Below are 14,786 nucleotides of genomic sequence, written 5' to 3'. Positions count from 1 at the left end.
AATTCCAGGGTGGCCTTACTAGCATTTTTGATTGAAAAAACTTGGAAAAATGTTGTTGTTTTAGGATGATGAGAAGTGCTGCCATCTCTTGTGGTTTACCCAGGATTGTCCCAAGTTTGACTGTTGTCTCTGGTTCGGTTTAAAACCAAAAAAGGGGCCAGTAACAGTGGCTCCCTCTCTTCCCCGTTCTTGCCCCATATTTAATGAGTAATTGATTTTAAAATAGTCCCACTGAAGAAGATTTCTGTTAAAGTACCGTGGGTAAAACGGTCTACTTTTCCTATTTATTTTTTGTTTTTTTTTTTTGTTTTTTTTTTTTAAGAGGAGTTTTATATCTCCAAAAAGTTGTATTCCATATGACTGTGGGCTGCAGAGCTGGGGTGGTGGGAGCTGGGGAACAGCCTGGGGCTAGGAGGACTTAAGCTCTGGGCTGATTACTCTTTTGATTTGGTTTAAAAACTGGAGAAAATAATCTGTATTTCACCTTGCTTCATTTGTGATTCCCCCAATTTGTCAGATATTTTCAGATGGAGAACACTTGATGGACAGATGCTGGCCACTCCCTGGCAGGGACACCCAGAGCTTCTCCTCCAAGGAACTGAGCAGAGTTCAAGACTTTCAAGACCTTTCAAGACACCAAGATGGGGATGGGGACTGTCCTGTTTAATATCACAGCCCAATGGTCAGAGCCCTTCCTTGCAGACCTGTTTTTAACTGTCTGCCTTCAGCTTGGGTTATTTTCTCTCCTCATACATCACTGTCCTGTGAAATTTTTGATCTTGATCAATTGTGGATGCCCCATCCCTGGAAGTGTTTAAAGCCAGACTGGATGGGGCCCTGAGCAGGAGGCAGCAGGAGGTGTCCCTGCCATGGCAGGAGGTGGAACTGGATGAGCATTAAGGCCCCTTCCAACCCAAACCATTCTACGGTTCTATCTATTTGGGATTTTGGCTTTCCAAGGGATCGAGGCTCCCAGCCAACTTCAAACTCAGAACTCCTCATGCCCCAGAGAGGCCACAAGCCTGAGCAGAGCTGGGGACACACCAGGCAGGGAATGTGGAGCTGCACAACCCTACGCCCTGTGCTGAGCACCTGCAATTAGAGAGGGGGTTTAAGCAGTCCAGTGTCAGCCAGACAGTGCTTCCCCAGTGTGGGAACCCCCATTCCCTGCCTGTGCCCACTGAGGGGCTCACCTGTGGCTGTGGTGAAGGGGTTAAAGTGGGCTGGGCCAGTCTCCAGCTGTGCACAGCGGTGTGGGGACTGGGCTGGCCAGCTGTGAGTTCAGCTATCCCCCAGTCAGCTAGAAAAGGGCTGTGTCTCCTGCACTGCCATTAGAATGGGGGGAGGTAGGTTTTTGTCATAGGGAAGGAGGTGGAAAAAAACTGTGCTTGACTGATTCCTTGCTGAGCAGTGTCTGGGGAGGGTCTGGGCTGTGCAAAGCTGTCCTGAGAGGTGCTCTCTTGGCAGAGGGGTTAAGATAAGCCTGACCCACTGACTTCTTCACTTAACATCCAGGCTGGGGAGATGCTTGTTTAGCCCAAAATCTTGGGTGAGGCAGTCAGCTGGAGTTCAAGATCCAGGGACTTAATGTCCCATGACTGAGTGTAGCTTGTTTGACCTGTAGTGCAGATCTTGAGAGGAGAGAGCAGGAGTGTTTTTATGGTATGTGCTGAGCCTGCTCTCCCTGACTCAAACACCTCCTGGAAAATGAATAATTGAACATACATGTGACTATGTATAGACCCTTCTTCAAACAGAACCTGAAATGGGGAGAATATCTTCCAACTTCATAGACTTTTTCTCCTGCTAACTGCACAGGACTGGCCATAAAATCCATAGGGACATGGCTGTACAGCGAGGAGCAGCCTTTTCAGCCCACACTTTTCAGTCTGAGAAGCGGCCTTCAACTCTCAATTCTTTAAGCTAAGCAGTGTGGTGAATTCCTGCCTTCAAACTGAGCTGGAGTAGAAGGAGAAAACAAATTAATTCAGATTAGATTTTTTGAAAATATTATTTGCCAAGCCACACTGCTCCCTGCTAAAATCAAGTGATGTTACTATTGGCACAGTGGGTTTAAACTCACTACTGGGTTTTGCATGTTTTAGTAAAGGATGAAACTGATTGAATGAGATTGTCTATTAGTTGCAATAGATCAGCAGTTTCTTCTTTGTAGTGATGCAACTGATTGTTTGCTGAATAATACAGTGAGAATAGACTCAGCATGCAAGCCCTGTAAACTGTCTGAAGAAAAAGCAATGTCCTTTTTTTCCCCCAATTGCTTCCAAGCCAGTAGCTGCTTCTAATATTCCTGTATCCAGTGCAAGCCCAGTGCTGTTCAAAACACACATCTACTATTTGTCAAGAGCTGTAATTGTTAGGAGAAAAGGATGTTGAGGAAAGCAGAGTGGAAACAGTATAGGAGGGCTGGTTGTGGAACTCCTTGGGCTGAATTTTGGGGCAGCTTGGTTCAATTCCTGGCTCTGCTACATCCTTGTCCTGTGACCTTGGAAATGTCTCTCAGTCTGCTCAGTCTCAGCTCCACACAGGTGTGAAAAGAGGTAAAAAGAGGCATCATTTTATGCAGTACATACCGAATGAATGTCTACACTAAGTATTAAATCCTTTCCTGTATTAAGTGGTAAAGTGAGAACCAATTCTGCAGACTTGTGTGATGCCCAGGACACGGGGTCCTGATTTCACAGTGCAGCAATGGCAGTGCAAACCCCAGAATAATTCTGTCCTTCCAATTCTTGACAATGTTCATTATCTGCAGGCTGAGTTTCAGTGGATGCCTTTTTTTAGCCTGTACATTAGTGGGCGAGGGAATGAAAGGGGAGGATCTCCCACACCAAGCAGTTTTTTTTCAGTGTAAATACATGTCGCATAACATTACGGACAAATAAAGGGTTCTTACCACTCATAAGGTGCTATGGTAATCCTTCACAGAGTCCTTTTAATGAATAAACCAGGGATGCTTCATGAGTCGTTTATTAAGGGTTAATGATGTATCTTCTCTCCTTGGCATCATTCCCAGCCTAAATCAAGCCTGCTTCATCTCATATGGATATGAAAGACAAACTGTACAGATTGAAAACATCTGTATACTGAGTGAATGAACCACATGGCAGCAGTGTCATGCAGAGATTTACTTAAAACTGTCCCCTTTTGTTTGACTTTAGAGGAACAGCACAAATAAATACAGTAGGTTCTGTTTAAACAAAGAGGACTCTGATCAATAGAGGTTTGTATAGCTTACGACCTTCAACTATAAACAAAAAATTGGGGTAAACCCCACAAGTCTCAGGTCAATTGCCATCTTATTTACTTTATTACGCCACTAATGTTCTAATCTCTCTTGCATATAAAATGCTTTATACAAGCCATCTTGCTTTGTTTTTCCATTTTCACCCGAGAGAAGAGGGAAGGTTGTGTTTGATTCAGAGCAACCTGTGAGTGTGGGGATGAGTGGGCTGTGAATTTAGAGTATTGTGAACTTACAGCAGACACAGAGAACACAGACAAACCAGTTCAGGCAAATTTCACATTCAAGTAAATTTTGGTTGAGGTTCCTAATAGTTTTTGGTGCTTTTTGAGAGAGTTCAGGCATCCACAAAGAAAGGCAAAATGGTTTGTGGCTCACCAAAGCCAGTCCTGGGCAAAAGAAACATGACAGAGGCATTGCCATATCAAAAGTAGCTGATCTGTTCTGGCTGTGAGCAGGGGTTATCCCTTGGAAACACTTGAAAACATTTGCAAGTATCTGCTAGGGACTCACCCTCGCTGCAAGCCTTTATTATTATTATTTTTGTTGCTGTCTCCCAGCAAGATTAAGTAATTCCAAATACTGAGGGGATGACACTCCTGCATGAGTTCTGCCCTCATATCTCCAAATAGCTAACTTGAATTGTAATTACTTTTTTTTTTCTGGCACATTTTCACATTTTCTAAAGGGAGAGACTATTATCTTAATCTGTTTCTGTCCATTTTTATCTTCCCTGGATAACTTTTAATCCTTTTGGTCAATTTTAACAGAAGACAAAAAAAGGGGGAAAATGTGCCTATACCAGTTTGTGAATATAGACAGCAAGGTAGAGGAGAAATATTCCAGTCATGCCTTTCCCAGTGGTTGAATCTACAGCAGGAGCCTTCATGAGGTATCAGAGGGGCCAGTCAAGACACACAAAGCCAGGAGAACCCAGATTTATTAGCCTTGATTCTCAGTTATTCAGATGTTTTTCTTTGCTGAGGACATTCCTATTCCCATTGACTCCAATGTTTTAAACTTCAGTGTTATCTGGTCTAATCTGGGAAATAGTTCACTGCTGTTTCAAGTGCATTTTCTTGTGGAATTCTAATCCTTTGGGGGTAATGTAGGGTTAAGTCCCACTGGGCACATGACTTTCCTCAGAGATTTGAGAGATTTGGAGAGATATTTCTGGATGTTGTCTGGTTTTGAATTTATGTTAGGGATTTTTTGGTTAAAATGCAAACAGTCAAGCACTTCTTGCCTCCTTATGCCCTTGTTCCACGAGCCAGGTGACTTTTGTTCCACGGAGCTGTGTCTCAGCCTCAAACCTCACTGGGAGAACATCTTCCAGACGTCTCAGTTTTGCAACTGAGCAGCGGTGCCCTTGTTGTGCTTCCAGCATTTCCTCACAGCCGCACTTAGGCCCAGGAACGAGAGCAGCAAGTCCCAGTCTCAGCAGTAATGTCTTCCCCATCATTAAATAATTGAGCTAGTCCTGCAATCTGGAGCCCAGCAGCCGGAGACACTACCTCATAGCTGGTGGGTCTCTGGCAGCAGGTTTGACAAAACCCTTCAGGGACGGCTACTGGAGGCTCTTTCCTGGCAGGTCCCAGCTTGGTTTGTTGGGTCAGTGGGGAGACAGACTGGGCTCGCCACGCCAGGCCTGTGCCAAGCCACACTGGCCAAGATTGGCTGAGTTTTGGCTGTACCTTCCAGCACAGCCTTGGAAATACTAAGAAGAAGGGGTTGTGGTCCTTTGTTGAAGAAAGGAAGGAAATTTAGGTATCAGAGTCCTTGGGAAATGCTGTTTTGCTGCCCTCTAGGCAAAGATTAAAGCTTAAAAAGTGGAAACCACAGAAAATGCTGTCCTGAGCACACCAAAGTAAAGCAAAGGGTTGGGAAGGTTGAAAGGCTTTTTGTGGGACTTCATTAAGGTGTGAGTATAAAATCCGTAAAAAGATCTCTGGGCTCAGATAAGGAAGATCCAGAGGTGTACAACAAAGAATTATCTGTAAAGACATCATAATTACAAAGTTCTTTTATATTAAAATGATGTCATGTAATAGGTTGAAGAACAAGAATAAATAAGCTGTGCAGATCTCCTTTATCTAAATAATTGTTTGCTTATGTGTTAGGCTAAAAACTTCTCACATAATTCCAGTCCTTTAATGGTAAAAATGTATTCAATAAAGACTATGAAACTATTTTAACATTTCAGTAGTGTGCCTCATTTAGAGAATCCCAGAGTGCATCACTGAAATGCAAATTTGAGAGAACCATGGAAATAGAGAACAGGATATAGAACGAGGGCTTAATGGGGAGTGTGTCACCACAGGGCTCTATGGTGAATATATAACCTCGTTTTAAAGTGTAAGAACTATTGTATGGAGATTTAGATATTTTTAAACTAAAATATATAATTGTATGACTTCAAGTGTTGAGTATTCTCCTACAGAACTGTTCCTTGAGGATAAATCTTCATTTCTCTCATGTGAAGAACTATGCTGAGATCTGCCCGTGGAAAATTACTTTCTAGGAGCAAGAATCACAAAGAACTTTTGCTTTCAGGCTTTTGTCTGAGGTCCACAGCATAATGAGCAAAATGGAATGAAGGGTATTAACCTTTGGAAGATGAAAGGTAATCAGGACTGAACCAGTGCTCCCCGTGGTTAGACCACAAGCTCTTATGAAAGCTTTATGATTGTTCTGTTTGTGTATCTCAACAGTTCCTAGGGAGACATTTCCATATGTCATATGCTATTGGGTAAAATATATATATAATTGTTGATCTTGAAGTGTTAAAGTCTCATCTGTTAAACCAAAACAGATACAGTGACCTTAGGAACAATTGGCTTTTGACTGCTACCCACACAATGCAGAAAATATTAAGGAGGTGGAAAATGAACTCAAGTTTCTAGTTTCTATTATTTGTGAAATAACACATTATTGTGCTGTGAATGTTTGCTTCTCTTTTGTCTTTTTAGGCAAACGATCAAATTATTTTCTCAGTTTATCAGGACAGAAGGGATGCTTTGGAGGTAATTTGGAGAATACCCCAGGCAATAACCTTGCCAACAGCACTTCAGTGTTTTTTGTGCTGGTCTAGGGCACGGAGGCAGCTCTGCTGTGAGCTGCAGGAGAGCTGTGAGCTGTGTGACCTTCCCCTGTTTGCTCAGTGGGGGCATGTCTCCCTGCTGCTGTTGGATCTTTTTATCTGCTTATGCCACTGCTGACCATGACCCCCTTCCTTCTCATCTGGGCTCGACACTGACCTGCCTGACTCTGGGCTGCATTAGGGCTCGTTTGAGTCACTGTATTTCCCTGGCTGCCAGGGCTGGGATTCCCTTTCATTCAGCTGTGCTTACCTCAGGCCACAGCCGGTGAGCAGCTGTCCCTTCTCTCCTCCTGTTATCTGCACAAGAGCCATCCACGTCACTTGTAGCGTTTGCAAGTGTTTCAAAGCTTTCAGTTTGTGCACAGTCTTGGCATGTGTTTATCATTCCCTGCATTTTTCTGGAAACAGGACATTAAAAGGTGCTCTTCGTAGGTATCTGCTATATAATGAATAGATTTGTGTGTATCTACGTTTTAATTTGTCCTGTGGCTTGGTCACATTGTTTCACTGGGTAGCATGGATGTTTGACTGGTCTGGTGAACCAGAAGTGTGCTGTGAGAGCAGGAACAGGTTGGGAATACGTCTGGTTTTCACTGAAGAGAAGATGGATATTTAATGAATGCACATTAGTAAAAGGATTTGCATAGCAAGAATGAGATTAACCTGCACTTTTGGAGTGTCTGGGATGAAGTAGGTGTCTCCTTGGGGGAGAATATGGGATACACCTCTGAGAGGCTGAATTGAAATCATATTTATCCAGAGGCTCTTCTCAGCCTAAGCTTTCCCAAGAATTGGGATTTGGAGTTAATTCCCAAGAGAAGTGTTGGATCGGGGAGAGGAAGGAAAGCATTCAGGGAGAGCTGCTGGAAATGCAGAAGAGTAAATAGTCACCCAGTCTTCTCACAACTCCATAGTCTGCAGTCAAAAAAGGTCTCCCCTAGCAAAAAGCCTGTGTTTTAATAGATGTGCTACCAGCAAACAAGCAGTTTGTGAGTCCAAACTCACAACCACAGTTTTTAATGAGGAGCATCTCTGTACAGATACATAGGAGGCTTCCTGGGGGCACAAGTGTTGGGACTGTACCCTCAGAGACTGAATTCTCTTCATCTGCAGAGGCTGACAGTCCCCAAACACACAGAGGCAGCTCTACAGTTTCTTCAGATAGCTTAAGACTTTTCCTCAAGCCCTTGCTGGGGTCTATATCAGCATTTGGGATATTTCCATCAGCCCCAGATTTAAGGTGTGAGAGTATTTCCTCCCTTATGCTTACACCAGACTCTCATGGGCTGGTCTCATTGCTAATGATCCCGGAATGGCAAGACTTGGAATGCTGGGAAGGATGAGTTTAAGGAAAGAAAAAAAAACTAAAAAAGAAACAGAAAATTTGGTATGTCTCAGGAGTGGTGGAGGCCTTGCTGCTGGCAGGTAAAGGCAATGGCACACAGTGTTTGCTTTTTTGGCTGCTCTAGTTGGTTTAAAATTTCAGCAAGGGGTTATTGCAATGATGAGACAGTTCAGTCCAAACTGCTTTTACCCTGACAAAGAACTGTTTATCTCTTTGGAAGAGGAGGACTCATCAGTGCTGGAGAGATTTCATATACCTGGTCTCAGGATCTCGTTCCCCTCAGCTGCTGGAACATGAGACCTTCCAGCTGCCTCTCAACACACTTTGCTTAGAGAAGAGAGAAAATATTACAGCTGAACGTTTCTAAATCCCTCATTCAGTGTACTGAGGGCCAGAGCCTGAAGTAAGACTCCTGATAAATATGGGGATCCAAATCTGGCCCTCTGAGAGCTATCATCCATTACACACGAGCGAAGGAGAGGCCTGATGTTAAGATCTGACTGCTCATTGCAAAGCTTATTTTGTTACATCAGCAGGCCACAAGGTTCAATAAACTATGTGGCCTTTATCTGTTCCATATGTACTGGCTGCCTCCTGTAGTTTCTGTGTATGTCCCCTGTATGTGAGCTTTAAGGGAATCTGATGCCTTTAGACAGTAGAAATGCAGATAATTCTCCAGTTTGTAAGACCCCATTTAAATTTGATTCTGCATCAGAAAATAATGCCAGTAATTGCAATTTTTGTTTTTGAGATACAGGCTTCCAGAGGGGCTTGTGACTCAGAGGATTTTATAGGCACTGAAATTTGATGGATTAATTGTTAATAAAAGTTAGATTGGGTAAGTGAATACAAACATCATACTGAGTTTAGTGTTTACATTGGCTCCCAAACACTTTTAAAGGGCAGTTTTGGACTGAGATGCCTGACAGAATTTTTGAGTTTTGTACCTAGAAAGTTATTTAACTAGAGAACAATCCCTGCTGACAACACCAGAATTTTCTTCTAGTTTTTGTGTAGGGCTTTTTTTTTTTTTTTTTTTTTTTTTTTTTTTTTTGCATCATGTTATCACTATCTCCTGTCAGGATCTCACTGTACAATAGTGACCTCTGATGTAAAGGAATCAGGAGTGCCACTTGCAAGCCCAACCATACAGCCTTGCTGAGCAATTATCAGCCTATTCAGCAGCAGCTTAAAGGGAAGGGACGTGTGTGCACACCCACACGTACACACACAGGCAACTGGAAAGCTGGTGATAAAATAAAATTGAGGACCACAACACTGAAGGATCTGGAGCTGTTAATTTTTATAGCTGATACAGATACTAATATTTTATGAGGGTTGGAACTATCAGTATAAAAAAAGTAATATCTAGCCTTACCCTTTTTGTTTTAATACAAAGATAAAACTATCACTCGAATAGAGCAGCATTATGGTTAATAGACCTCCTCTTTATGGACAGACCTATCTTCCTGCTTCCTTTTGTCAATATTTATAAAAGCAGGAAGATATTTGTGCCTAATCCTATCCAAAATCCATGGGTTGGTTTCTTTAAAGAAGCATCTCCTCCCCTCACTTATATCTCAAGGCATATTTCAGCTAAATAGCAGAGCTGAGCTGATCCTAGCCAGATTTTATGTGTTGTAGTTTGTGAAATGGCTCCCTTTGCATCAGTGCAAACGCTGAAGTGACACTGGGAAATTGGGTAAGAGACTTTCCCCTGCAGAAATTACATGACTGCTCCTCAAAAAAACCTGAGCTCCTCAAAAGTGCTGTGTCCTTGCTCTAGGGACACACCAGGGTGTCTCCTTTGAGTGCTCTCCATCATCTCATCTGAGGTTCACAACCACCCCAAAGGCAGCACTGGTGGGCCTGTTGGATGTCTTTGCAGAGGCTGCAAGGAAGTCCTTGAGATCGGGGGAATCAGTTGCAACGGGATGGAAGAGAAATTAGAGAGAACGCTGGTCCCAAGTTGTGTGACAAATCTATGTCCATGACCCTTTAAAATAAATGATAAATATTATACCTTAGGAGTAATAACACAAATATTTCTTTCCATCTTACTTGACAGAGGATGCTGAAGGCACAATACTTTGAAGAAATGTGATATTATATTGGATGCAGCTTTAAGAAATGTGTTGATATACTGTCACATTACATGCAGAGCATAATTTTATGTGTAGAACAAGGGCAATTTCAGAGGCAGGATGCAGAACGGGTATTCAGGTGATCCACACAACCTCAGACTTCCCCTCTGACTTTGTTTACCTCTTGTGACTGTTTGATAGCCTTTATAAATTTGAAAAAAAAAGAAAATTGTGCTCCACTGGAAAGTTATGCTTCAAGGCACAGCAATTTGAAAAGTTTTCAAGTATTCATGTGGTGGAGGCCATGCAAATGTATGGTTCAGATTCCTGGAAAATGCTACTAGTTCTGAGTTGGTTTCAGGACATTAGTCATTGCCTAAAACTTGCCATAAGCAAGAGGACACAGAGCAATCTGAACTCTAGACTGTCCTCATGAGATCTTGTTCTTTATATTTTCTTAGGGGATTTTATCAAAACTGTTAAAATCTTGAGAAAAAAAAATGTTAAGAAACAACTAATGGCTTTAAAACTTCCAAAGGATTAATCTCTGTTTTCCAGTTTCTGAAAAAGGAATACCAGAGTTTTCCAGAGTCTTTGCAAGCCCAGCGCTAACATTTTGGAAAAACACATATGTTTAGGAAGTACTTGGATGATCTGTAAAGTTGAGTGACTTCTTCAATATACTGAAAGAAAGATGTGTGTGCTTTGTAATCTGAGTCCTGGCTGGGCATCAAGCTTCCCATAAGGCATTCTGTCCTAGCAGCAGCCAAGAGACCTGATACTAATAACGCTCCAAGAATTCAAGGTGTTCGTTAATATTCAGCCCTAATGAATGCAGCATGTGTTTTGGAATCAGCTACATGCTTGAATGAGGACCTCTCATTCAAGAAGGTGAGGTGCATAGTAGAGTGATTAGACTTGGCAAAAAGCAGTTGTTTTGTGGGAATGACACCAGCCAGGTAATTGTCAATGCTCAGCACGCGGTGCCTCCGTCACTCACAGGTGCGAGAGGCTGAGCTGCTTGGATGTCCCAAACCACGCTCCACTGGTGATTCCCGAGGGGTTGCCATGACTGAGAAGTCCATGCAGGCTGGCAGAAACCTGCTTTGCATTACAGCACAGTTGTTTCAGGCTTGATACATGTTTGGCTGAATGCTCGGCCCTTTTCACTCTGATTTGTTAAAATTCTACTCGTTTCCAGTAAATTGAAAGAGGCTCAGCTTTTTGGAGGCCATCTGTTAGAGCTTCAGCTACACCAGGTCAGCCCAGTAACCCACAGTGGCAATGCAAAACTTTAAATTTCTCATAGCAGGCAGGGGAAGAGGAATAGGACCTAAATATTTCTCCTTGTGAGACCTAAAAATCCACCAATCTCAAAAAAGGTCTTCAGTCTTCAAAGCAAGCAGGATCTGTTCTGCAGTAATCACTTAAGTCCAGCTGCCTATTTACAGTGGTGAACATGTAAAGGAAGTGTTTCCATCCTGATATGTGCATGTTTTGGGCCAAAATGTCTTAAGTTGCTTCATGGGATATTTGGGTGGAGGCCCTCATTTCCATATATTTGAAGAGAGGAGATGATCTTCATACAGGGAAGTGAGATGTTCTAACACCCTTATCTTACCTTACATAACTCCAGATGTTAATCATCAAAAAAAGAAAAAAAAGAAAAAGAAGATCCAACCCTTTTTAATATTAGGAAGTGAAATGATAAGGCTTGACTTAATCTTTCAGTTTTCCTTTGATAAACCTTAACTTTGAGATCCTGCAGGAGGTGGATTCACTAGACTTCTTGGTAACCTTCAAATGTTATTACATCAGCCTAAGCATACATATTCATCTTTTCTCCTTATAAACCACCTTTGCATTAAATTTAGAGTGGAAATTCTTAAGGAATTAATTGGAAGAAAGTATTTGGTGCTCTATTTTGAAGGAAGAAGGCAATGTTTTTAAGAAATAGTAGACTGGAAGAATAATCAAAATATATTCATAGCATTTAGCAACAGTTTAATGAGTTTTCAGCTTTTCCATTTCCTGTCAACCAACTTCATCAGCCACCAATACTCCTAAAAAGTGATTTGAAGTGATTATTTGCTTTGGTGCTATTAAGAGTAGAGCAAATGCTTCTGAAATCACTGTGGAGGGGATTTTCAAAGTGAAACCATTTCTTTTTAAAGCATGACTGCATATCTCTTTAAAGTTTCTTACAGTTCTACTTTCCACACCCTATAAATAATAATAGTAATAGTAATAGTAATAGTAATAGTAACAGTAATAGTAATAGTAATAGTAATAGTAATAGTAATAGTAATAATAGGAAGAAGAAGAAGAAGAAGAAGAAGAAGAAGAGGACGGAGAAAGATTGACAAAAGCTTCCCCCTCAGACCAATTTACTTCAATTTTCTTTTCATGGTATTATTCAGTTTCTTTAATCTTTACACTATCTCTGACTTGCCTCTGTATTTCAGACACATGTATGCAGATAATTAGCATGGATGCAGATATTGCACAAGATGGTCAGGCTTATCAGATACAGGCATGTCTAATCTGCCAGCAATTTACTGTTTCTTTTTAAATTTCCACTTTCTAACAGTAGAAATTTTTAGGGGATGTAGTCCCGGTCTCCTCTCTGCAACTGGGGCAAGAAAATCTCACGAGATGGGACCTTTGTGCAGAATGAGCACTTAGGGAAAGGCTCCGATCTGCGTGCCACACCTCTGCCCTCTCTTGTATACAATGAAAGGCCCGTCAATGTTATTGTAAATCACGATGTCTGAGTCCAGAGAAAACATATTTTGCACCTCATCTGGTCTAAATATTGAGTTTACGAGTGAATGTTGCTTTGCATTATGTGTTATAGATGCTTTATGTTTATTTAAGAACTCAGTTTGCAGGAATGTTTTCCAGACATGCGGTTTACCGCAATAGACAGTTGTTGATATTCTGATCCCAAGAGCATTAGAATATGTTTAGAAATTGCGACACTTTTAAAACCAGATGTTCTACATAAGCTACACAAAAAATGGGGGTGGGGGAACAAATAGAACTGCAATTTGGCATGAAAACAGCCTGTGTTAAAGCAAGGGCAAACACATACCAAGTGAAATAAACGTGGTGAACTGCCCTCAACCCTTTCCTCCTTTTGTAAGTAACTATTTTAACAAAAGATGGAAAATCCCATCTCCCAGATGGTGTGGGAAGGGGAAAGGAAGGCTTTCAGATCCAGGTTTGCATCTGAAGGAAGCTGCTGCATCTTGTTCCTGGTATGGATCAAACCACAATGACAGAGCTAGGCAACTTCAGGCGAGGAAAGAATGCAAATCTGGATTCAACACCCAGCCCAGAAATTAATTTCTGTGTGTTTCTAAAGGTAAATAAACGATCTTCACTGAGGAAACAAAGATTTGCCCTGCATAGTGAATTGCCACAGAAAGGCTCCTCCGGCAGCCAGAGACTGGTGGCACATTCTGTCCTGTCCTCCAGTATGATTTGACAGAGATATTAATTTGGGTGAACAGGTGGGAGACCATCCTGCACCAGGCCCTGTCTCAGGGACTGAAGTATCTCAGACTAGCTCTGCCCTGGGTCTCTGCTGGGAAAGCATGGTTGGGCAGATGAACAATCTGGACTCACAGCCGTCATCAGCTGATGATAAACTGCCTCTTTCCATTCAATCTGTTGCTCTTTTTCCTTCTGACTTTGAACTCTTTCCCTTGTTTATTACAAAGCAGAAAGCACAAGGGTTTCACATACACCAACCTTAAACAAGTTGACTTGAGTCACGTTACACTGAATTATTTTTCCCTTCCTATCACAAGTTAACATGCACTGGCTAATCAGTAATAACACTATAGAATGGGACCTATAAAAAAAATAAGACAAACTGACAACCAAAAAAGAAAAGATAACTAAGGCATCTCTGCTTTTCTTAACAACAGATTTGCACAGTGATGGAAATGTTACAAGCAAGTCTGAAGGAATTTGCACAAGTCATGTTGGTTTAGGTAAATAAAAAATGCATGTTTGCCCAAAGGCTTAAAATATTATATTTGTGATACAAAAGTAATGCAATGTCTGACAAACCTCCTAGTTCAAAAGTGGTTAAAGGAATGCTGCGAAGAAAACTGATGGGAAAACAAAGTTTTGCCATTAGATTTCCTGAGCATTGATAATCAGAGCTGTTTGGACTTTCCTGTATTTCCTCCAAGAAGCAGCAAAGCTGCTCTGCACGTGGATGCTGCATTTGCTCTGCTGCATAGGAAAAAGCTCATTTATGAATCTATGGTTCATGGGAAGGAAATTTAGCTACGTTAGTAAAAGACCAAACTGCCCTCCCAGCTTAGTCACCCTGCCTTCCTTCACTGAACAGAGGGCTCCTGCTGCCTTCAGTGGATGCTGGACCAGTTCCTTAGTCCAGCTTCAAAGAATTAATTCAGCAGTAGGATCTGCCCACTGATTCATTCTGCTCCTCATGAGTACCTGAAAAGCCAGCTCTGAAACTCTTCCTAGGCCTGCCTCACCAAAGACAATTTATGGCGGAAGCTCATGTACATATTTATTTTGTTGCTAAAGAGTTTGCTGGCATACTTCAAAGTGTGGGCTATTACCTGTTCAGGTTTATTGCCTGCTCAAGTGAATTATTGCCTACCTGAACAGGCCTGCTGAGCAATAGTTCAAATTAAAACGTGTCATTTATCATGTTCACACCAATCCAAAATGACCACAAAACCCAAGGTGTAATTATTGCCAGGCTCTGACTGCAGAGCTATCATAGTCAACACTCAACCTGTGGGGAATACTGGTTCCTCTCTTCGAAGGAAATCTGCTTCCTTATTCATAATGAACAAATCTGACCCTATCATTAACAGCAATATTGTTTCAAATGCTGATATGCACCACGGAAACTAACTTTGAAATATGGGAAAAGAATGTGATATGGATTCCATCCAGGATTAGTTTTTCAGCAAAGTGCAGTTTTAGACTCAACACTTTTCATTA

The 14,786-nt window shown here is 41.8% G+C and overlaps 1 long non-coding RNA gene across 1 annotated transcript in view; it reads left to right on the top strand.

The window, feature by feature from the left end:
* LOC131582732 (uncharacterized) overlaps window positions 1-2,907 on the top strand; it is a 181,370-nt gene extending 178,463 nt beyond the window's left edge. Inside the window, exon 6 of the long non-coding RNA XR_009278386.1 lies at window positions 518-2,907. This is a non-coding gene — a long non-coding RNA (uncharacterized LOC131582732). The remainder of the gene's footprint in view (window positions 1-517) is intronic.
* Window positions 2,908-14,786: the final 11,879 nt, after the last annotated feature.

The sequence above is a fragment of the Poecile atricapillus genome, chromosome 10, assembly GCF_030490865.1.
Source record: "Poecile atricapillus isolate bPoeAtr1 chromosome 10, bPoeAtr1.hap1, whole genome shotgun sequence".
Classification (NCBI taxonomy): domain Eukaryota; kingdom Metazoa; phylum Chordata; class Aves; order Passeriformes; family Paridae; genus Poecile; species Poecile atricapillus.
This window is presented reverse-complemented; position numbering and strand designations above follow the sequence as displayed.